This window comes from Heloderma suspectum, chromosome 2, assembly GCF_057233095.1.
Source record: "Heloderma suspectum isolate Gila_16-S chromosome 2, 16-S_ref, whole genome shotgun sequence".
NCBI classification, from domain to species: domain Eukaryota; kingdom Metazoa; phylum Chordata; class Lepidosauria; order Squamata; family Helodermatidae; genus Heloderma; species Heloderma suspectum.
The window spans coordinates 402,584,344-402,609,157 of record NC_139459.1 but is presented as its reverse complement, the minus strand read 5'-3'; the positions used below and the strand labels follow the sequence as shown (position 1 = coordinate 402,609,157).

At 47.8% G+C, this 24,814-nt stretch overlaps 1 pseudogene; it reads left to right on the top strand.

Annotated features, from left to right (window-relative positions):
• The first annotated feature begins 8,210 nt into the window (after positions 1-8,210).
• On the top strand, positions 8,211-23,302 carry LOC146356670 (vomeronasal type-2 receptor 26-like; annotated as a pseudogene).
• Positions 23,303-24,814: the final 1,512 nt, after the last annotated feature.

Below are 24,814 nucleotides of genomic sequence, written 5' to 3'. Positions count from 1 at the left end.
CTTTAGACTACAACTGGTAGCATTCCTACCATTTTCTGTGCTGGCTGGGGATGGTGGTAGATGAAGTCCAAAACAGTGGGGCGACACTGGGTGTGGGAAGTTTCCTCGTGAAAACAAGCCATTGAGCAGTGGAACAGGTGGCCTCGGGAAGTGGCAGGGTCTCTCTCCTTGGAGGGCTTTCAGCAGGGCTGGACGGCCACCTGTCAGGGATGCTGTTCTGTCCTACACTGCAGATCCTGCACTGAGCAGAGGGCTGAGCTAGATGGCGTCTGTCCCAAGATGGGAAGGTCATGGCAGAGAGGTCAGACTAAATACGATCCCTGGGGAAGGAAACGGCAACCCACCCCAGTATTCTTGCCATGAAAACTAAATGGATCAGTACAACCGGAGATATGTCGGTATACCATCGGAAGATGGGACTCCCAGGTCGGAAGATGGTCAAAATGCTACTGGAGAGGAACAGAGGATAAGTTCAACTAGCCCCAGATGTGATGACGCAGCTAGCTCAAAGCCGAAAGGACGGCTAGCAGCCGACGGTGCTGGTGGTGAATGATGAATCCGATGTTCTAAAGATCAACACACCATAGGAACCTGGAATGTAAGATCTATGAGCCAGGGCAAATTGGATGTGGTTATTGGGTAGATGTCAAGATTAAATATAGCAATTTGGGTGTCAGTGAACTGAAATGGACTGGAATGGGCCACTTCACATCAAATGAACACCAGATCTACTACTGTGGACAAGAGGAACACAGAAGAAATGGAGTACCCTTCATCATTAAGAATAACGTGGATAAAGCAGTGCTTGGATACAATCCAAAAAATGACAGAATGATCTCAATTCGAATTCAGGGTAAGCCATTTAACATCACAGTGATCCAAATATACACCCCAACCACAGATGCTGCAGAAGCAGAAGTACATCACTTCTATGAGGATCTGCAGCACCTACTGGATAATACGCCAAAAAGAGATGTTATTTTCATTACAGGAGACTGGAATGCTAAGGTGGGTAGTCAAACGACACCTGGAATTACAGGCAAGCATGGTCTGGGAGAACAAAATGAAGTGGGACATAGGCTGATAGAATTTTGCCAAGACAACTCACTATGCATAACAAATGCTCTCTTCCAACAACCTAAGAGACGACTTTATACATGGACTTCACCAGACGGTCGACACCGAAATCAGATTGACTACATCATTTGTAGCCAAAGGTGGCAGACATCTATGCAGTTGGTAAAAATAAGACCTGGAGATGGTTGTAGTTCAGATCGCAAACTTCTTATTGCACAATTTAGAATCAGACTAAGGAGAATAGGGAAGACCCACAGCTCAGTTAGATATGAGCTCACGAATATTCCTCATGAATATGCAGTGGAGGTGAAGAATAGATTGAAGGGACTAGATTTAGTAGATAGGGTCCCGGAAAAACTATGGACAGAAGTTCGCAACATTGTTCAGGAGGCAGCAACAAAAAACGTCCCAAAGAAAAAGAAAACCAAGAAGGCAAGATGGCTGTCAGCTGAGACACTGGAAGCAGCCCAAGAAAGAAGGAAAGCAAAAGGCAACAGTGGTAGGTGGAGATGTGGCCAATTAAATGCAAAATTCCAGAGGTTGGCCAGAAGAGATAAGGGATTATTTTTAAACAAGCAATGCGCGGAAGTGGAAGAAGATAATAGAATAAGAAGGACAAGAGACCTCTTCCAGAAAATTAGGAACATCGGAGGTAAATTCCAGGCCAAAATGGGTATGATCAAAAACAAAGATGGCAAGGACCTAACAGAAGCAGAAGAGATCAAGAAAAGGTGGCAAGAATATACGGAAGATCTGTATAGGAAGGATAATAATACTGGGGGTAGATTTGTAGGTATGGCGGAGAATTTCGAAGAATTTCTCCACGAATCTCGGTGAGGCCGAATGCCAACGCATTCGGCCCCCCAAAATTGGTGGTGAAATTCTTGGCCCCCACCCCCCCGGGATGGGACTTACCTCCTGCGAATGTCCCTCTCGTCGGCGGGTCCTGGCGGCGGGTCGGCGGGGGCGGGGCAGCGGGCGGACTTCCGACTGGATGCCGCCGCCGCCATTACAAACTAAAGTAAAAAAAAAAAAAAAGTGATAGGCTATGTAACGATTAACGTAGCCTATCACGGCTAGATTTCCAAAGTCAACCGTGATAGGCTACGTTAATCGTCACGTAGCCTATCACGGGTGACTTTGGGGAAAAAAATAAATACATATTTATTTATTTATTTATTTGCGTTGCCCTTATTTTCGCCGTAGTCAACGTAAATCTTTACATAGACTAGATGTGCCAAAATAAGGAACGCAAATGGCGGCGCCCATGGGCCGCCTCCATTTGCGTACGTGCTTTCCCCCCCCCCAAAGTCACCCGTGATAGGCTACGTGACGATTAACGTAGCCTATCACGGCTGACTTTGGAAATCTAGCCGTGATAGGCTACGTTAATTGTTATGTAGCCTATCACTTTTTTTTTCACTTTTTGTTTCGTGGCCGGGGAGACGGGGCGGTTCTCCCCGGCCTGAATTTCTTCCGGGCAAGGCGGAGTGCCTCCCCCCCCCGGCCTGAATTTCATCTGGCCGAGGCGGGATGCCTCCCCCCCCTCGCCTGAACTTCAGGGGGAGAAGTGAAGCGCCTCCCCCTCACCGCGAAGCCAAGCTGCGAAAATGTAAGTGACTTTCGTACATCCCTATGATTTGACGGTGTGGTCAGTGAGGTAGAGCCAGACATCCTGAAGAGTGAGGTGGAATGGGCCTTAAGAAGCATTGCTAATAACAAGGCAGCAGGAGATGACGGTATCCCAGCTGAACTGTTTAAAATCTTACAAGATGATGCTGTCAAGTTGATGCATGCCATATGTCAGTAAATTTGGAAAACACAAGAATGGCCAACAGATTGGAAAAAATCCACTTATATCCCCATACCAAAAAAAAGGAAGCACCAAAGAATGTTCAAACTATCGAACGGTGGCACTTATTTCACATGCCAGTAAGATAATGCTCAAGATCTTGCAAGGTAGGCTCCAGCAATTCATGGAACAAGAATTGCCAGATGTACAAGCTGGGTTTAGAAAAGGCAGAGGAACTAGAGACCAAATTGCCAATATCTGCTGGATAATGGAGAAAGCCAGGAAGTTTCAGAAAAACATCTATTTCTGTTTTATTGACTATTCTAGCAGTGTACAAAAGTCACTTACCTCGTCTCGCAGCTTGCTTCGTGGTGGGGGGAGGCGCTTCGCTGTTCCCCCCGAAGTTCAGGCTGGGGGGGGAGGCTTCCCGCCTCGCCCGGCCGAAGTTCAGGCCAGGGGGCAGGCTTCCCGCCTTGCCCGGCCGAAATTCAGGCCGGAGGGCAGGCTTCCCGCCTCGCCTGGCCACGAAATAAAAAGTTAAAAAAAAAAACGCCCCCGTGATAGGCTACATGAAGATTAACATAGCCTATCATGGCTAGATCTGCAAAGTCAGCCGTGATAGGCTACGTTAATCGTCACGTAGCCTATCACGGGTGACTTTAAAAAAAAAAGCGCGTACGCAAATGGCGGCCCCCATAGGGAGCCGCCATTCGCGTTCCTTATTTGGTCACTGTAGTCTACGTAAAGATTTACGTAGACTACGGCGAAAATAAGGGCAACGCAAATAGCATTGCCCTTATTTTTGCCGTAGTCTACGTAATCTTTACGTAGACTACAGCGACCAAATAAGGAATGTGAATGGCGGCTCCCTATGGGGGCCGCCATTAGCCATACGCGCTTTTTTTTTTTTTTAAGTCACCTGTGATAGGCTACGTGACGATTTAAGTAGCCTATCACGGCTGACTTTGCAAATCTAGCCATGATAGGCTACGTTAATCGTCACGTAGCCTATCACGGGGGCATGGTTTTTTTTTACTTTGCTTGGAATGGCGGCGACGGCAGCCGGTCGAAAGACCGGCTGCCGCCTCTGCCCCTGCCGTAGACCTGACGAACCGCTGCCAGGACCCACCGCCGGGAGGGACATTCGGGAAAGGTAAGACCCGTCCCAGGGGGGCGGGGGGCAGGGGGGCGGAGAATTTCTCCCCGAAACTACTTCAGGGGTCCGAACACATTGGCACTCGGCGCCCTGAAGTTTCGGGGAGAAATTCACCCCCATCCCTAGACTATTCTAAAGCCTTTGACTGTGTGGACCATAACAAATTGTGGCAAGTTCTTGGTGGTATGGGGATACCAAGTCATCTTGTCTGCCTCCTGAGGAATCTGTATAATGACCAAGTAGCAATGGTAAGAACAGACCACAGAACAAAATGAAGCAGGACATAGGCTGATAGAATTTTACCAAGACAACTCACTGTGCATAACAAACACTCTCTTCCAACAACCTAAGAGATGACTTTATACATGGACTTCACCAGACGGTTGACACCGAAATCAGATTGACTACATCCTTTGTAGCCAAAGGTGGCGGACATCTATGCAGTTGGTGAAAACCAGACCTGGAGCTGATTGTAGTTCAGATCATGAACTTCTTATTGCACAATTTAGAATCAGACTAAAGAGAATAGGAGAATAAGACCCGCAGAACAGTTAGATACGAGCTCACTAATATTCCTCATGAATATGCAGTGGAGGTGAAGAATAGATTTAAGGGACTAGATCTAGTAGATAGGGTCCTGGAAGACCTATGGACAGAAGTTCGCAACATTGCTCAGGAGGCAGCAACAAAAAACGTCCCAAAGAAAAAGAAGACCAAGAAGGCAAGATGGCTGTCTGCTGAGACACTGGAAGTAGCCCAAGAAAGAAGGAAAGCAAAAGGCAACAGTGATAGCGAAAGATACGCCCCATTAAATGCAAAATTCCAGAGGTTAGTCAGAAAAGATAAAGAATTATTTTTAAAAAAACAATGTGTGGAAGCGGAATAAGATAACAGAAAAGGAAGGACATCAAAAACAAAGATGGCAAGGTCCTAACAGTAGCAGAAGAGAAGTGTTTAAAAAAGTCTTTGTTATTTATTTATTTTTTTAAGTTAGACGTGTTAGGCTACGTAAACATTTATGTAGCCTATCATGGCTGACTGCAGCGATGCAAACGGCGGTGGCTATGTCCACCACCATTTGCGTCCCTGCTAGCCAGCGGCCGGATGTCTGGCTGCTTGCCGAGCCGGCCGGCAGCTCCGCAGAATCCCTGCGGAGCGGAGCCGGCTGGCCAGGATTCTGTGGGGGGAGGAACGGAGCGCCTCACCCCCTGTCCAGGATTCTGGGGGGAGGGATGGAATGCCTCCCCCCCCATAAACATAATCTGCGAAAGGTAAGTGATTTTCGTACGTATTTTCATATGGGGATACCAAGTCACCTTGTGTGCCTCCTGAGGAATCTGTATAACAACCAAGTAGCAACGGTAAGAACAGACCATGGAACAATGGACCGGTTTAAGATTGGGAAAGGAGTATGGCAGGGTTGTATACTCTCACCCTACCTATTCAACCTGTACACAGAACACATCATGCGACGTGCTGGGCTTGATGAAGCCAAGGCTGGCGTTAAAATCGCTGGAAGAAACATTAACAATCTCAGATATGCAGATGATACCACTTTGATGGCTGAAAGCGAGGAGGAGCTGAGGAAGCTTATGATGAAGGTGAAAGAAGAAAGTGCAAAAGCTGGGTTGCAGTTAAACCTACCCCCCCCCCAAGATTATGGCAACCAGCTTGATTGATAACTGGCAAATCGAGGGAGAAAACATGAAGGCAGTGACAGACTTTGTCTTTCTAGGCGCAAAGATTACTGCAGACGCTGACTGCAGCCAGGAAATCAGAAGATGTTTACTTCTTGGGAGGACAGCAATGACAAATCTTGATAAAATAGTGAAGAGCAGAGACATCACACTGACAACAAAGGTCCGCATAGTTCAAGCAATGGTCTTCCCCGTAGTAACCTATGGCTGCGAGACCTGGGCCATAAGGAAGGCTGAGTGAAGGAAGTTAGATACTTTTGAACTGTGGTGCTGGAGGAAAATTCTGAGAGTGCCTTGGACTGCAAGAAGATCCATCCAGTCCATAGTCCAGGAAATAAAGCCAGACTGCTCACTTGAGGGAATGATATGAAAGGCAAAACTGAAGTACTTCGGCCACATAATGAGAAGACAGGAGACCCTGGAGAAGATGCTGATGCTAGGGAAAGAGGAAGGCCAAAGGAAGAGGGGCCGACCAAGGGCAAGATGGATGGATGATATCCTGGAGGTGAGGGACTCGACCTTGGGGGAGCTTGGGATGGCGACGGCCAACAGGAAGCACTGGCATGGGCTGGTCCATGAAGTCACGAAGAGTCGGAAGCGAACAACAACAACAAGCAACAGAATCCTGGATAGGAGCAAGCTTGATTCTCAGAGACTGATGGAATAAACAACAACAACAACAGCAAGGTATGCCAACTCTGAAGTCCCATTATGTTGAATGAGGCTTACCCGCAAGAAAGGGTGCATAGGTTTCCAGCACAAGTTACTTTTTCAGGGAGGTTTGCACCTTGATATTCTTAATGTTTTCTCAGAAATAAGTCCTGAGTTGTGAGCATAGTACTGCAGTCTTATTACAGTGCCTACCCAATTGCGTCTTAGGAACTGACTACCCTTCCTGCTCAGTCCTATGCGTGTTTTGTCATTTGTGTTTTTTTGTTGTTTTTGCATGAACTCTAGGTTCAGTGGTGAGGGAAAGGCGCTTAGTACATGCTCAGAGGTTCTCCATAACTTAGCCCTAGTTTTGAAAACAGGCTCATTGGCTGAATCCTGGTAAAGTCTTGGCACACATGAACTCATGGGGAGGAAGATGCAATGAGAGCTTGTGCAGACCAAGGAGGAGGTAGAGGAGAGTTGCACAAAGCAAGACATCTGTTGTGATGAAGAGTTGCTGGAGGATGGTAGGATGAGGAGGGATGGTTTCATGGAGGGGGATAGGAATTGTAGGGGGAGAATGTCAGTGCCCAGTGCTGAAAGAAAAACATTCTGCACATGGTCCCTATGTAAGAACATAAGAAGAGCCATGCTGCATCTGACCAAGGTCCATCTAGTCCAGCATTCTGTTCATGCAGTGGCCAGCCAGATGCCCATGGGAAACCCACAAGCAGGGCATGAGTGCAACAGCACCTTCCCACCCATGTTCCCCTGCAGCTAACATTGGTGAAATGTAAATAAATTCAAGTCGCTCAATATTCAAGAATATATTCAAGTGGCTCAATATTCAAGAATATAGGGAGACAAGTATGTCCTCCTTTGAAGACCCCCCAAACCCTTGTGGCTATCATTCTGAACTTTGGCAGACACGATCTCCTTTGATGGTGCAATGAATCCTGAATGTTTTATCCAATTCTTCCAAGTAATAAAAATGTTATTAGCAGTTCCCTTTAAAAGAAAATCAAAATATAAACTCTGCACCTATTTTTCTGATGTTGGGCAGATGTAATCCCCTCCAAGGCGGCTACTACTGTGCTTGAAATTATCACCCAGTTTTGACTAAGAGAAAAAGGTACAGTTTTTTTCTAGTTTTCCATGTTAGTCAACAGGAAGCATAAAGACTCATTTTTCCAAACATTGAGTCAGGTTTTGTGATGAGCTGAAGCGGTCTGACTACCAATTGGCCTGAGCAGAAGCGCGATGTTTTCCAATATGCTGAACTGGGTGTCTGACCGTGCATCTCTTAGGTATGTATGCATATAATCTCTATACATACACAAGCACGCCGCATGCACAGAAATATATATATTAGTGGTGCGCTTCAACATAGATAGATGATAGATAGATAGATAGATAGATAGATAGATAAATAGATGATAGATAGATAGATAGATAGATAGATAGATAGATAGATAGATAGATGCAAATGTGTGTTATTCACCCCTGCCCCTGATCTTTTAAGAACCTAGCAATGCCCCTGATCTTGATCCTGGTTCACGTGGAGGTGTTTCACAGGTAAAGGCCAGGTCAAGCTCACCTGTCCCCCCCCCCCCCCGGCCCATGTCAACAGTGTGAAGCTGCATCTGTGAGTTGTCAGAAACTTTTTTTCTCCAGTCGAAATGGAGAGTTCAGGAAATTGTAGAGGAGATGCAACTTCCTCCACCCATAATTATTAAAATCATAGTGGTTTATGCTTCTTTCTGCCAAAACTGAAGAGACTCTTTTTTCAAATTGCCCCTTCGAGTCTGCTGAGGTAAACATCAGAATACCGAGCGACATGAAGCAGCGTCTTGCACAGGCCTCCTGTGCCACGGAGAGCTTGGCTGAGCTCGAGGTCTGGTGAGGAGGGCTCTGCGAGGGGCTGTGTGGAGTGGATTTGCTCCCACCCCCTCCAGATGTGAACCCTCATCTCCCTGGGCTTCATCTATATGGGGGAAGCCACTGTCCCCTCCGTCTTGTAAGAGGACTTTGCCTCCCTCTAACTGCACATCCAGTCAGCTGAGAGGAGCAGGCAGGAGGATGGAGGCTGCACCAGGCGTACCCAGAACGAGAACGCTGCTGCTCTCACTTCTGCTTCTGCCCCAGGCCACCTGCGGGAAGCAGGTGGCCTGGGGCAGCTCCGGGCCAGATGCCCCTTGACTTTGGAAAGGGATGAATCAGCCCCACTGAACCACTACAGGCCGGGGGACCTCCTCGTTGGCGCACTCATCTATGCCACGGGAGCGATGTTTCTGCCACCCCCGTTCGACCAGCCCCCGTCTACCAGGCTTCATGAGTATGTCATCAGGTGTGTGAGCTGGAGGGGAGTTGCTGATGCTCCACTCTCTACCGTGTTCATAAGAGCCACTCATTCCGAATGGCCCAGGACTGTCCCTCTTAGCTGGGAACTGAGAAATCCCTGCCCTGTTTTGCCTTTGGTGGTGGTGGGGGGTGCATCATCACTCCATTCAGTGCCCAGCCTGCTGGCTCATTTTTACCAGTGTGGCAACATAAGAGAGGAAAATTTAATCTGCTGTCATGTGGTTGTGTAGAAGGAACATCTGCTCCGCTTTCCTTACCCATGTGAGCAGACCCAGGCTGTGCGAGGGGGGGAGAGCACTCTCTCCCCCACCAACCCCCCCATGACTCTTCAGTAAGACTGCAAATGTTTGTCTGGACACCAACTCCTCTGAGGAAAGATCAAAAGAACTGGGTATGTCCAGCCAGACGAAGGGGAGACATGAGAGCCATCCTCAAATATCTCCCAGGCTTTTGTGCTGAAGATGGAGCAGGATTGGTTTCTGTTGCTCTCATGGGAAACCCAAAGACCAGAACCAGAGGTGGGAAGTTGCAGGGAAGTGGAACTGAGCTAAACATTAGGGGAAAGATCGCAACCTGGGGCACTCTACATCCTTTGGACTACAACTCTCAGCACTCCCACCATTTTCTGTGTTGGCTGGGGATGATGGGAGTTGAAGTCCAAAACATCTGGAGGACACTTGCTGGGGGAAGTCTGCCTTACGAGAACCTTCCTTGTGAAACCGGCTGTTCAGGAGTGGAACAGGTGGCCTCGGGAAGTGGCAGGGTCTCTCTCCCTGGAGGGGTTTCAGCAGGGCTGGACGGCCACCTGTCCTGTCAGGGATGAGGTTGTTGCATCCTACATAGGGATGTCAGAAAATTTTGCCATGAATCTCGGGGAGGCCGAATGCCAGCACATTCGGCCCCCCAAAATCGGTGGCGAAACGGTCTGTCCTCCCCACCTCCCCCGGGACGGGACTTACCTTGGATGAATCTCCCTTTCAGCGGCGGTGGCGGTTCAGCAGTGGCAGTGGCGGCCGGTCTTTCAACCGGCTGCCGCCGCCGCCACCATTTCCAGTAAAAAAACCAAAAGAAATGGTGATAGGCCTCGTAAAGATTTAGTAGCCTATCACGGCTAGCTTTTTAAAAAATACTGTGATAGGCTACGTAAATGTTTACGTAGCCTATCATGGCTGAGTAAAAAAAACAACAACCGCATGTACGCAAATGGCGGCGCCCATTGGCGCTGCCATTTGCGTTCCTTCTTTTGGCACATCTAGTCTATGTAAACATTTACGTAGACTACGGCGAAAATAAGGAGAACGCAAATAGCCTAGCGTCTATGTAAATGTTTACGTAGACTAGACGTGCCAACATTGACATTATATTGGCCACTCTTTAGCCCTCCGGCAAATCTTAGGGCATGTTACATGTTTGTGTTGGAATATGTAGATATAACCATTTCCAACAGTAAAAAACAGGAGGATGTGGGATTTTCAGCTTCCGCAGGTTGTTGCAGGTGAGGTGCTTCTGCTGCTGCATGAGTTTGCGAGATGCGGTGGAGGAACGTCCCTTGATTTGCAGGTTGAGATTAGAACAGTGGACTACATTCCAGGGTTGTGGTGAGTGATACCACCTCAGCTTTTAACAGCACACAATACATTATATGCCCAGTAAGTGTCTTGGGATTCTTGAACTAACTATGAAGATGATAATTAAAACAGGGATAACATGAGGCTAAAGATAAAAATTGCCTTGTAGATATGATGTGCTTTCAGTACCTTAAAACACAAGAAAAAAGCTAAAAATAGTACAGCTGCAGTAAAATTAATCTCCCTGGGGGACAGTGTAGATGAATACTTCTTCTTCTTCTTCTTCTTCTTCTTCTTCTTCTTCTTCTTCTTCTTCTTCTTCTTCTTCTTCTTCACTCTCGCCTTCATCTTCTACTTGCTGTTGTGTTGTTATTAAGACACACTGACTTTGGAATGTAGCCCACCACAGACAACTCAGGACAGAAATGCTGTATAGCTGCAGTAACATTAACCTCCCTGGGGGGCAATGTAGATGAATACTAATTCTTCTTCCTCCTCCTCCTCCTCCTCTTCTCCTCCTCCTCCTCCTCCTTCTTCTCCTTCACCCTCGCCCTCGCCCTTGCCTTCATCATCTCCTTCTTCATGCTGTTGTTGTGTTGTTATTATGACACAGTGACTTGGGAATGTATTCTCCACAGACCACTCAGTGCAGAATTCTCAGAAGAGCAACTGGTGTACATAGGCATACTGCCTCTGCTACTGGACGTAGCATACAGCCATCAGGACTAATAGCCATTGATAGCCTTACCTGGCTTCTCCCAAAACGTTCCCCAGCTCCTAACAAAGCTGAACCCCTCCTCCCTGCACCACCATCTCATCCTCGCTATGAGATTCCTCAGCTACGCCTCTCTAGCTGGCCCTGAGCGTGAAGCAGGTAGCATTTCCGAGAAAGCCACTTTGGTGGTCCTGGATTTCAGCTTCCTCCCTAGAAACCTAAATTTGACTTCCAGGACATCATGACTACATTTCCCCACATCAATGGTACCAAAAGGGACCACAGCCACTGACTCCTCCCTGGCTATGCTACCTAGATGGTACATGCTGTCCACGACCTTTGCACCAGGCATTATAATTATAATTATAATTTGTTGTTCAGTCGTTCAGTCTTGTCCGACTCTTCGTGACCCCATGGACCATAGCACGCCAGGCCTTCCTGTCCTGCGCTCTCTCCCGGAGTGTGCTCAAGTTCATATTCATTGCATCGGTGATGCTATCTAGCCATCTCATCCTCTGCCATCCCCTTCTTCTTCTCCCTTCAGTCTTTCCCAGCATCAGGGACTTTTCCAGAGAGTTTTCTCTTCGCATTAGGTGGCCAAAATATTTGAGCTTCAGCTTCAGTATCTGTCCTTCCAATGGGCACTCATGGTTGTTTTCCTTTAGGATTGACTGATTTGACCTCCTTGCAGTCCAGGGGACTCGTAAGAGTCTTCTCCAGCACCACAGTTCGAAAGCATCAATTCTTTGGCGCTCAGCCTTCCTTATAGTCCAGCTCTCACAGCCATACATTACTACTGGGAAAACCATAGCTTTGATTAGATGACCTTTGTCGGCAAGGTGATGTCTCTGCTTCTTACTATGCTGTCTAGGTGTGCCATAGCTTTCCTCCCAAGGAGCAAGCGTCTTTTAATTTCATGGCTGCAGTCACTGTCTGCGGTGATCTTGGAGCCCAAGAAAGTAAAATCTGCCACTGCTTCCATTTCTTCCCTTTCTATATGCCAGGAAGTGATGGGGCCAGATGCCATAATCTTCATTTTTTGAATGTTGAGTTTCAAACCAGCTTTTCCACTCTCCTCTTCCACCCTCAACAAGAGGCTCTTTAGATCCTCTTTGCTTTCTGCCATTAGGGTGGTATCGTCTGCACATTGGAGGTTGTTGATAATTCTCCCGGCAATCTTAATTCCGACCTGTGATTCATCCAACCCGGAGTTTCTCATGATGTGCTCCGCATGTAAGTTAAATAAGCAGGGCGACAATATGCAGCCTTGTCGTACTCCTTTCCCAATTTTGAACCAATTGGTTGTTCCATGTCTGGTTCTTACTGTTGCTTCTTGACCCTCGTATAGGTTTCTCAGGTGACAGGTAAGGTGGTCTGGTACTCCCATCACTTTAAGAATTTGCCACAGTTTGTTGTGATCCACACAATCAAAGGCTTTAGTGTAGTCAATGAAGCAGAAATAGACATTTTTCTGGAATTCTCTTGCTTTCTCCATGTTCCGGCGAATGTTGGCGATTTGATCTCTAGTTCTTCTGCCTCTTCGAAACCCAGCTTGTACTTCCGGTGGTTCTCGGTTCGCATACTGTTGAAGCCTAGCTTGTAGGATTTCAAGCATCACCTTGCTGGCATGTGAAATGAGTGCAATTGTGCGGTAGTTTGAGCACTCTTTGCCGTTGCCCTTCTTTGGAATTGGAATGTAAACTGACCTTTTCCAGTCTTGCGGCCACTGTTGAGTGTTCCAAATTTGTTGGCACATTGAGTGCAGCACTTTAGTTGGATATATCTTCCCCTTTCTCCCTTACTTTTCACTTCCTGTCCTTCCTCAGCTACTTGTAAAGCCTCATCAGACAACCACTTGGCTTTCTTGCATTTCTTTTTCTTTGGGATGGATTGAGTTGCTGCCTCATGAACAACGTTACAGACCTCCGTTCATAGTTCCTCAGGCACTCTGTCTATCAGGTCTAATCCCTTAAATCTATTCCTCACCTCCACTGTATATTCATCAGGGATGTGATTGAGGTCATACCTGAATGGTTTAGTGGTTTTCCCTACGTTCTTCAAATTAAGCCGAAATTTTGCAAGAAGCAGCTTATGATCTGAGCCACAGTCAGCTCCAGGTCTTGTTTTTATTGACTGTATAGAGCTTCTCCATCTTTGGCTGCAAAGGACATAATCAATCTGATTTCGATATTGACCACTGGTGATGTCCATGTGTAGAGTCGTCTCTTGTGCTGTTGGAAAAGAGCATTTGCTATGATCAGCATGTTCTCTTGGCAAAACTCTATTAGCTTTTGTCCTGCTTCATTTTGTACACCAAGGCCATGCCTCCCTGTTATCCTGGTGATTTCTTGACATCCTACTTTAGCATTCCAATCCCCTATGATGAAGGGGACATCTTTTTTTGGTGTTAATTCTAGAAGGTGTTGTAGGTCTTCATAGAACCGATCAACCTCAGTTTCTTTGGCCTCAGTGGTTGGGGCATAGATTTGAATTACTGTGATGTTGAATGGTTTGCCTTGGATTCATACTGAGATCATTCTGTTGTTTTTAAGATTGTACCCCAGTACCGCTTTTCCCACCCTTTTGTTGACTATGAGTGCTACTCCATTTCTTCAAAGGGATTCTTGCCCACAGTAGTAGATATGATGGTCACCTGAATTAAATTCGCCCTTGCCTGTCCATTTTAGTTCGCTGATTCCCAAGATGTCAATGTTCAATCTTGCCATCTCATGTTTGACCACCTCCAGCTTACCTTGATTCATTGATCTGACATTCCAGGTTCCTAAACAATATCGTTCTTTACAGCATCCGATTTTCTTTTCAACATCGGACACATCCACAGCTGAGTGTCCTTTCGGCTTTGGCCCAGCCGCTTCACTCTTTCTGGCACTACTTGGAAATACCCTCTGCTCTTTCCCAGTAGTATATTGGACACCTTCCGACCTGAGGTTCTCATCTTCTGGCATCATCTCTTTTAGCCTTGTGATATGTTCCACGGGGTTTTCTTGGCAAGAATACTGGAGTGGGTTGCCATTTCCTTCTCCAGTGGACCACATTTTGTCAGAACACTCTGCCATGACCTGTCCGTCTTGGGTGGCCCTGCACGGCATAGCTTATGGCTACACTGTGTTACGCAAGCCGCTTCGCCAAAACAAGGTGGTGATCCATGAAGGGGATAATTATAATAATAATTACTATTTACATTTGTATACCTCCCCACAGCCAAAGCTTTTGTGTGTTTTCAGGAGGCATTTGGAAGATGTCACATTTTCTCCCTCCCAAACTACACAAGAGCGGGTTTTCCAGATGCCAGGGGCTGCTACATACATGTGGCGCTCCATGCAATACATGGGATATCCCCAACACTTGTGCTGACTTTCTATTTCCATAACTTTTTTAAAAAATGAATTGCTTTGGTTGGGGTTTTTTTTACCTGGAAAACTAACTTGTTACTAGATGAAGGTGGGGAGTTTATTTATATGTGTGTGCGTTTTACAGTTACGTAATATGAGCAGGAAGGGAAGAGCCAACTGCCCTGGTCTCCTCACCTTGTTGCGAGGAGAAGAACGCCCCATCATTTAAGAAATCATCTTAATCCATTGTCCTGTCGCAGTTTCTTTCTCGATTCCAAGGGCTGCACACATGCCTAATTCTGGCACTGGGGTGTCCATCTGCTCTGCGGGTTTGTTTTGAAATGGATCCTGGATCCTGACACTCAGCCAAGGCTCTTCCAGCTTTTCCTGGCTGCCTCTACACAAGCAAAGCACAACATGGGGATTGGGTGTTGTGCTTCCGGTTTGGGCTCTGGATGACTGCTAGCATGAGGAAAGCTCTGGAAATGTAACCCAGAGATATTTGCTTCGGAGTAAAAGAAGCAACAACTGAATGTTTTTGTCTCATTGCAGAGAGGATGACAATGTGACACTTTCTTTATCAGGAAAGGAGACACAGAGTACTGGAAGATTCTGCCCTTCTTGTTGGCCACCCAGGAGATCAACCAGAGTCCCAAACTCTTACCCAACATCACACTGGGCTACGACATCCATGACAACTATTTCAATGCAAGAATGACTTTGGATGTCCTGCTAGACCTGCTGTCTCCTGGGCAGGGAAATGTTCCCAACTACAGCTGTGGAAGAAGGCATCACCCATTGGCTGTTCTGGAAGGTTCTCACTCTGACACCTCCATCCAGATTTCAACCATGCTGGGCATCAACAAAATCCCTCTGGTGCAGTGTGTGTGGGGGTTGTTTACAGGCTGAGCCTAACTCTGCTTGGGGTTCTCTCCAAAGGAATCAAAAAGTTCTCTAGAGAACTTCAGTGGGAGCTTCCCCCACCCATGAAAGAGGTGTCCTGGATCCACAGTGGGAGGCAAATGATAGGGCTCCCCCCCTTGGGTCTGAATGTGTTTAGGGTGCACACAGGGTATTTGTGAAAGAAAGCTCCTGCACTCATGAGCGAGTCTCGTAATTAAGGTCATGTGTGGTTTGCTCCTCATTCATGCTTATAACTCCGAAAAGAAGGGGGCAGTTGGAGACACCGGTGAGGGGGAGGGCAAGCTGTTTGCAGCTGCTGGTCACACTTAAAAATCAAGTGTGTTCCTATTCGGGGTTCTGTTTTTGGCCACATTCAATACTGCTGGGAGTGTGAGATGAGCTGTTGGGAACTTGCTTCCCTTCTGGACACTCAGGAGAAGCTCCATAGTTTAGGGCGTATTCGTATTGCACTGTTCTCTCATCCTTCAGCCTGAAAGTTTTATTCATCATATAATTCTGACTGTTTGTTCCACTGCTATGAAAGATGGCACAGGTATTTCCAATTAATTGGGGTCATCTGGCCATCTTTCAGAAGTATCCAATGAAGAACTGAAATGTGGTTGTGAAGGAAAACAAAACATCAGTCTCTTCCTTGGTTTGCCAGGTCAGTTACGCTTTTGTTTCCCATGTTCGGAGTGATAAAACTGAGTTCCCTTTCTTCTACCGGATGGTCCCCAAAGAAGGAGCCCAGTATCCGGGGATTGTCAAACTGCTCCTGCATTTTAGATGGATATTGATCGGTCTCGTTGCTCCGGACACTGACAACGGAGAGAGATGCCTGAGGGCCTTGACCCCCGAGCTCACTGGGAACAGTGTTTGTGTTGCTTTCTCACAAAGGATCTCAGGACTGAATACAAACACAGTGGACTTCCCTCAGCCTTCATTCCACCATTGGAGACAAGTCAACGTCTTTGTTTATTGTGCAGAGACTAGATACTTCTTGATTGGAATACATCTTATGCAACATTATGTTGAAGTATTAATGAAACCCATTGTAGGGAAAGTCTGGGTCACAACGGCTTTGTGGGAATTTGCCTTGGAGTTGACATCTTATCATCCTTCTCTCCACCTTATCCTTGGTATATTTTCCTTCACTCTCCAGCAAAATAAAAGCTCAAGATACGATGGCTTTTCAGACTTTTGCTTTATTCTCAAGCAGTTTGTGAAGAAAGCATTTAATTGTGCCTATTCGAAGCATGCATTGTCTGTGAAAGGCTGGACAAGATGCAGAGAAAATGAGAAACCAGAGACCCTTCCAGAAGAGGTCGTGGAGAGAATCCTGTCTCTAGACAGCTACATCATTTACAACACTGTCCATGCTGTGGCCCGTGCCTTGGATGCTGCTTATGCATCCAAATCCAAGAGGACGGTGGTGGAAAGTGGAGACAGGCTGGACGCTCAAAGGCTGCAGCCATGGCAGGTATTCCCTTTCCCATCACAGATAGAGATAGCCCTGCCGAATCAATGGTACAATTCAAGCATGAGTGCTCTGGATTTAGAAGCTGAGAACATAAGACAGTGATGTGAAATGTTGGATATCTATGGTGCAAAACCAGCTGCGAAACCCCCTGTGCTGCGCTCCCTTTTGGCCTCCTGACACCGGCCCCTGAGGACTCAACCCATCTGGCCACAGTCCCAAGATGGGCGCAGCCCCTCTGTTTCTGCCCTGGCCTGTTCCCCATGCTCCACCACTGGAGTCAGCCATGCTGCTGGTCCTTCCTCCCTCCTTGACTGGGCTGCCAGTTTGACACCTACTGGGTCCACTGTTGCCCCTCCTTCCTTCCCTTTGTCCGTGACGTTGTCATGGGTGTAGTGCTGGCATCTGAAAAGGGTCTGGATACAAATGGATGGGTCATGTACTGATAGTGTTTAACTGGAACATACATTTCTGACTTTTCTGGTGACTTTTACAAAAGTGCCAAGCTGAACATTCCCCCATTATGCTGAATTAAACTTGCCTTTTTCCACGATGTGCAGACAAGGTTCTTGCATCTGGTTTTCTTTCATGTCAAGAATCATTTTCTGGCAGGACAGGAGCACTTTTAAACAATCAGTTTGAACAATTTGATGGCTGATGCAAGAAATCCAGATTCTTTCCCAAATGTATGCTAAACCTATATTTACAGCTCGATCCTGTTTTTGCCTCCTGTAGCCAAGGTCCTACTGACTTCAGACGAACTTATTACCAGGTTTGGGTGCGTAGGACCTCTGCCTTCATTACCTGACAACTTGCTGCCTTTCAGCTGGGCTGAGATTGTGCCCCATGGAGAGGTCAACCCCCCTTTGCCAGAGGTAATACCAGGCCCAGATTGCTGAACTAATTTATGCACCTACATTTTCTTAGCATTATTTATCACATGTCTATACTTCCCAATAGCCAAAGCTGCCTGGGTGGTTTACCAAAGATTAAAACCTGAAAACCAATTAGAAAACATAATCTAGAAACCGTTTCCATAGAACAAGGGAAGCACAATCCACACTAGAAATCCCAGGCCTGGTTTTTACCATATGCTGTCAAATGCCTGGGGAAAGAGGAAAGTCTTAGCCTGGCACCAAAGGGATGGCACTGGGGCCCTGGACGAACCTCACGGGGAAGCGGGATCCATCACCGAGGGGCCACCACCTGCCACGTTCCCGTCCTCCAAAGCTCCCTCAGAGGAGGCATCTGGAGGGGGACCTCAGAGGGCGATTGCAGCGTATGAGTCGGCTTCAGATCCCCAAAGGGCTAAAGCACAGAGATAACACTCAGGGATGAAACCAGGTCCCTTGGGAAGGTTAAGAGACACACCCAGCCACTTGAGTCCTGACCCAACACTGAGCCATAGAAGATTCAAGCATGAGATGGGTAGGGGTGGACGAAAGTCACTTACCTGTCCTCAAAGGACGTTCGCGGTGGGGGGGAGGCGCTTCGCTGGTCCCCCTGCGAAGTTCAGGCTGGGAGGGGAGGCTTCCCGCCTCGCCCCGGCCAAAATTCAGACCGGGGGGAGGCTTCCCGCCTCGCCCCGGCCGAAATTCAGGCCGGGGAGGAGGATTCCCGCCTCGCCCGGCCGCGAACGCGAAGGTTTAAAAAACAAAACAAAAACGCCCCCTGATAGGCTACGTGACGATTCACGTAGCCTAACACGGGTAGATCTGCAAAGTCAGCCATGATAGGCTACGTGAATTGTCACGTAGCCTATCACGAGTGACTTTAAAAAAAAAAAAAAGCACGTACGCTAATGGCGGCCCCCATAGGGAGCCGCCATTCGCGTTCCTTATTTAGTTGCTGTAGTCTACGTAAAAGTTTACGTAGACTACGGCGAAAATAAGGGCAACGCAAATAGCGTTGCCCTTATTTTCTCCGTAGTCTACGTCAATCTTTACGTAGACTACAGCGACCAAATAAGGAAGGGGAATGGCGGCTCCCTATGGGGGCCGCCATTATCCATACACACTTCTTTTTTTTTTTTTTAAGTCACCCATGATAGGCTACGTGACGATTGACGTAGCCTATCATGGCTGACTTTGCAAATCTAGCCGTAATAGGCTACGTGAATCGTCACGTAGCCTATCAGGGGGCGTTTTTTTCTTTTCTTTCATTGCAATGGGGGCGGTGGCGGCAGCCGGTCGAAAGACCGGCTGCCGCTCCCGCCTCGCTCGAACACCCGCTGAACCGCCGGCCGGACCAGCCACCGGGAGGGACATTCGGTGAAGGTAAGTCCCGTCCCGGGGGGGGGGTGCGGAGGATTTCTCCCTGAAACTTGTTCAGGGGGCCGAACACATTGGTGCTCGGCCCCCCGAAGTTTCGGGGAGAAATTCTCCGCCATCCCTAGAGATGGGTAGTACTGAGAAATCGAGTGTGGTTTCTAGTTTACTCCATGCTTTCCTCCATGATTTCTCTGCTGTTCTAGCTTCACCCTTTCCTGAGAAACTCCCAGTTGTACAATAATTCCATGGAAAGGTGGCATTTGGATGAGAACGGAGACCTAGCAGCCGCCTTTGACATCGTGAACTGGGTGAAGTTCCCCAACAAGTCTGTGGTCCAAGTGAATTTTGGGAGTATGGAAAGACGGGGATCCCCAGCAGGCCTCAAGGTCACCATTGATCACGATGCCATTGTGTGGCCCCAGTGGTTCAACAAGGTGAGGAAAACGATTCCTTTCATTCCACGGCATTTATTACCATCTCTTGTCCTCTGCTAAATGGAACAGTTTCCCGGTCAGCCTGGAACTTCCAACAAGCAGCAATTTTTCAAGATTTTCAATTTGTTTTCCCATCTCTTAACCTCTAATCAATGTAGTAGGTTCCAGGTGACTATTCCCGACCCTGGTGCCCTCAAAATACATTAGAGTGCACCTTCCATGTTTCCAAGCCTTCATGGGCATTAGCTGAGAATGATGGGAGTTGCTGTTGCACACAGCTGATGGGCACCTGGCTGGGGAAGATGCTCCAGGCTGGGCTGCCTTTGACTTCCTGCCCATTCCAATGAGGAGCAGTTCTTCCAGATCTCAGAGAGAGGGGAGCCCTTTCCCCACCCTGCAACCAAGCTGCGCACCAGAAGGATTGCCTCTGCACAAACACAGGTTGCAGGTTAATGGTACTTCAACTCTTTGTACAGTGATATAGCGCCACCAGGCTGTATGATACTACAAGAGGACAGGTCCCTCAAAATTGGACACAAGGGAAACAAGAGCGGAAGGGGAGGAGAAGCCGGGGCGGGGCGGGGAGGGAGGGGGTGGTAAACTGCGAAACGGTTTCACATTCAGTCCTAGAGGCCCTGTTGCGTCCTTCCGACTCTCTCTCATTCCTGTAGCTCAATCGGCCCTAACACCTTTTCCTTGACTCTTATTATCTTTATGCGTAGCCCCTGGCTCATTCCAGGTGGGTGGGAAGCTGTCGCCCTGGATCCGTCAAGGTGGTTCAGGAAGGAAAGCCGCTTTGCTGCTACGACTGTCCTCCCTGTGCAGAGGGGACCATCTCCAGCCAGGAAGGTGGGTGACTCCAGAGGAAAGTGCAGGCCCTGGGGAGGAGGGGAGAAGCCACAATTTATTCCACAAAATGACTAATGAAAAATAATCTGGGAGGACGAGCTGAGGGTTGGGGCACGGGGAGGCAGAGGATGGGGCCGGGATCAGCACCCCCAGCCTGCACGTGTCTCTGGCACTTTACGCCGCGTGCAAGCCCTCCATGGTTCATATTGTTATGTTAGTGAGGCGGCTCGCTACAAGCAGGAGGGCCTTTTCTGCTGTGGCACCCCGGCTGTGGAATGAGCTCCCTAGGGAGGCTCACCTGGCATCTACTTTGTACTCCTTCCGGCACCTATTTATTCTCCCAGGCATTTTTAAATCCCTATTTTAAATTCCTGCATTGCTGCCAGGTTGTATTCTGGTGGTATTGTACTAATGTGGTTTGAAAGCGTTATATATTATATTGTTTTATCCTGAGCTTTTTAGTTTTAATTTTTGTGAACCGCCCAGATAGCTTTGACTATTGGGTGGTATGGAAATGAAAGAAATCAAGTAAAATAAATAAATGTTCACCCGACGTCTCTGAGCAGTAAGAAATTGCATGGATGGAGTTTGTGCCAAGGTTTGGTTTCCTTTGGAAGGAGGTCAGTGGTAGGGTTGGCGGAGAATTTCTCAGTGGTGGCTTCGTGGCATTTTGTAATGTTTCAGTTTGTTCACAAATGAACACAGGAATAAAACAGCCATGCTGGGTCAGATCAAATGCCCGTCTAGTCCTGTACCCTGTTCAGACAAGGGCCAACAAAATAAATGAGTAGGAAAACCACAAGTAGGACATGAGGGCAATAAAACCCTCCCATCCATGTTCCCCATCAGTGGTGTACATAGGCTCACTTCCTCTGATACTGGAGGAAGCACAAAGCTGTCAGGACTAGTATCAATGGATAGCCTTCTCCTCCAGGACTTTGTTCAACCCCCATTCAAAGCCATCCAAACTGGTGGCCGTCACAACCTCATGCGGAAGTGAATTCCATTGTTCAACCCTGCGTTGTGTGAAGGAGCCCTTCCCTTTATCTGTCCCGCCTCTCCCAGGAGGCAGCTTCACAGGATGGTCCTGGTTGAGCATTGGCTGAGCACAGGTGGAGGCAGAGTGTAAACAAGGCTGGATGTGGGTGGTGGGAGTTGTAGTCCACTTTTCCCACATCCAGCACCCCAAGATGTTTGCAGAGCCCATGTTCAGCTCTCTGTGACCCTGTTCGCATGACCCAACAACCTTCACTTGGTTGTCAGCACTGTTTGTCTCATGGTGGCTTCTCGTGATGTGCAAACTGGCCCTGTGTCCCCTCCTCTGTGTCAATGAAACTTTTCTCTATTCTTAGTCTAAGCTGTGGGAGCGGGGTGGGGAAGACAGGCAAGCTCTTTCCCCAAATGGCTGTCCCTGTGCAGAGGAGTCACCAAGATCCTAGTCATCGTGGGCCATTGACCTGGAATTTCCCTGAAAAGGAGGAGCTCCTTGGCAACCGTCTGAGGACTCAAAAGGCAGTCTCCGGGAATACTGCTGGATCCTCTCACCTGTCCTCCTCAAACAAAATGATTGTTAAAGCAGAAGTGTGGGACTCAATTTTGTTCGGCCTTCCTAGCCTGCCCTCTGTGCCCTGAAAGACATCAGGGAGAGGGCCAGGCCCCTGACATCACTACATTCCCAGCGAACGTACCACATGGATAATCCACAAAATGCACAAAACATACTCGGCCACCATGCATTCCCCACATTGATCTCCAATCACAGGTTGGAGATAACAGGAGGGATTCTTTCCGGCATCCACTCATCCCTCTGGAGGGATTCATGAATGTTTCATGGAAGAAATGGGGAACATTTCCAGGCCAGATTAGGCCCACGGAAGGGAGTTATCCCATCGCTGGGTTAAGGTCATGTTTAAACACATGAAACACCTAATGTGGATTGTGGCCATGGAAGACTGACGAGGCCCAGCAGGCCTGACCATGTCCTGCATGTCATTAATATGTCCCGCCAATCACACCAGAAAAATATCGTTGGTGGATTGTAAAAGATCAGAGGTTGGCAAGCATGCAAGGGAGATGTTTCTCTTGTTTTTCCAGACACAGAACATTGCACCAAGTGTCCGGATAATCAGCATCCAAACAAGGACCGGGATCAATGTATCCCCAAGGATATCACCTTCCTGTCCTACGAAGAATATTTGGGTATCATCCTGGCTTCCTTTGCCCTATTCTTGTCCTTAATCACAGGCTTTGTGTTAGGAATCTTCATAAAATACCAGGATACTCCGGTAGTCAAAGCCAACAACAGGCACCACTCCTACATTCTCCTCGTCTCCCTCCTGCTCTCCTTTCTGTCCTCCTTCCTCTTCATTGGTCAGCCATGGAAAGCAACCTGCCTCCTGTGACAAATGGCCTTCAGCATCATCTTCTCAGTTGCAGTCTCTTCTCTGTTGGCCAAAACGATCACTGTGGTGCTGGCCTTCCTGGCCACAAAGCCAGGGAACAGGGTGAGGAGATGGCTGGGGAAGAGTTTGGCCAACTCCATCATCCTTTCCTGTTCCGGTGTCCAAGTTGTCATCTGCTCCATCTGGCTTGGCATCTCTCCGCCTTTCCCTGACACTGACATGCACTCGCAGCCTGGACAGATCATCCTGAAATGCAACGAAGGGTCTGTCACCATGTTTTATGCTGCCCTTGGCTACATGGGCTTCCTGGCTGCCATCTGCTTCACAGTGGCTTTTCTAGCCAGGAAGCTGCCTGGCACCTTCAATGAAGCCAAGCTGATCACCTTCAGCATGAAGTTCTTCTGCAGTGTTTGGGTGTCCTTTGTGCCCACTTACCTGAGCACCAAGGGGAAATACATGGTAGCCGTGCAGGTTTTCTCCATCTTGGCCTCCAGTGCTGGCTTGCTGGGCTGCATCTTTCTCCCCAAGGGCTACATGATTGTACTGAGTCCTGATCTGAAAACAAAGGAGCATCTGATGATGAAAACAAAAGAATAAATCTGATTCTTTATTCCAAATACACCAATAGTCTGCCATTTTTATAGGGGTGTGCAGGCTTCGGATGGTGGCCGTATTGGTTCATCCACCATTTTGTGCAACCCCTAACTCCACAGCACCTTCTATTGGTCAGAGTTGATAGTGCAGTCTTACGATGCAACCTAAATAAAGAAGCAGCAGCAGAAAAACCCAACATAGCCAGAAGACAGTATGGTCCCTCATCTACCCCAGCCTCCTCCAGCCCCATGCTCTCTACATGTTTTGGACTGCAACGCCCAGCATCCCTGACTATTGGCCATGCTGGATAGGGAAAACAGAATCAACCATGACTTTTGTAGTTTGTATGATAAATTCATAAATTTTGGAGATGTCGTAGCCCTCATGGAGCTGGTTGAACCTCCTCAATTTCATGCAGTTTGGTTCAGGGATTTTTGTGCTAGTCACTGGAACAATCTGCTATTTTCAAGAAATTCTGTGAAAGCAAAAAGGTATAGTTTGTTTTTTTTGGGGGGGGGGATGCTTCCGCATCAATGCATAGAGGTTGGGGACCTGGCATCCCCTAAACAGCTGACTGAATCTGACACAGTTCAGGCACTTAGGTCCAGTACCTTTTGTGCTAGCCATGAGTAAAGTTTCCTTTTCTCCAAGAAGAAAACAAAAGTAAAAACTGTCAAGTTACACAGGGGATCAGAGATTCTAATCAGAAGCTGTTTAAGGTGAGGAGGTCGCTATCCCTAGTCTCTGGTGTAGGTTTTTTATTTTTTTTTAGGAGCAAAAATCATCCCTTCGACTACTTTTCTGCTCTTCCATGCCCACTGTCGGGAGCTTGCTTGCAATGAAATTTTGAAGAGGGAGAAGGAAGGGAAGGAAGGACTCCATGCAAAATACTGGTATTTCACCCAGCATCTGATTTCAGTGCCCCAAACTGGAATCTTTGGCTTCTGCAGAAGTTTACTAGCTTCAGTACAGCAAAGCATCCAATTAGGGATGTATGAAAGTCACTTAACTTTTTGATGGGGTGATTCGCGGTGGGGAGGAGGCACTCCTCACCTCCCCCTGAAATCCTGACCTGGCCGGCTCCGCTTCGCGGGGATTCCGCAGAGCTGCCGGCCAGCTCCACCCACAGCCGGACATCCGGCCACTGGGCAGCAGGCACGCAAATGGTGGCTGCCATAGCCACCGCTGTTTGCATACCTGTATTTAACCATGATAGGCTATGTAAATATTTAGGTAGCCTATCATGGCAGGGAAAAAAAACAGCATACGCAAATGGCGGCAGCTACGGAAGCCGCCATTTGTGTTCCCTTTATTTCGCCATTTTAGCCTATGTAAATATTTACGTAAGCTATTACGGGGAAAAAATAGTTGCTGCCATTTGCGTATGCTGTTGTTGTTTTTTGCTTGCTGTGACAGCCTACGTAAATACTTACGTAGCCTCTCACGGCCTCCGCAGGGATGCAAATGGCGTTCCTGCGTTAGCTGTGATAGACTACGTAAGTATTTACGTAGCCT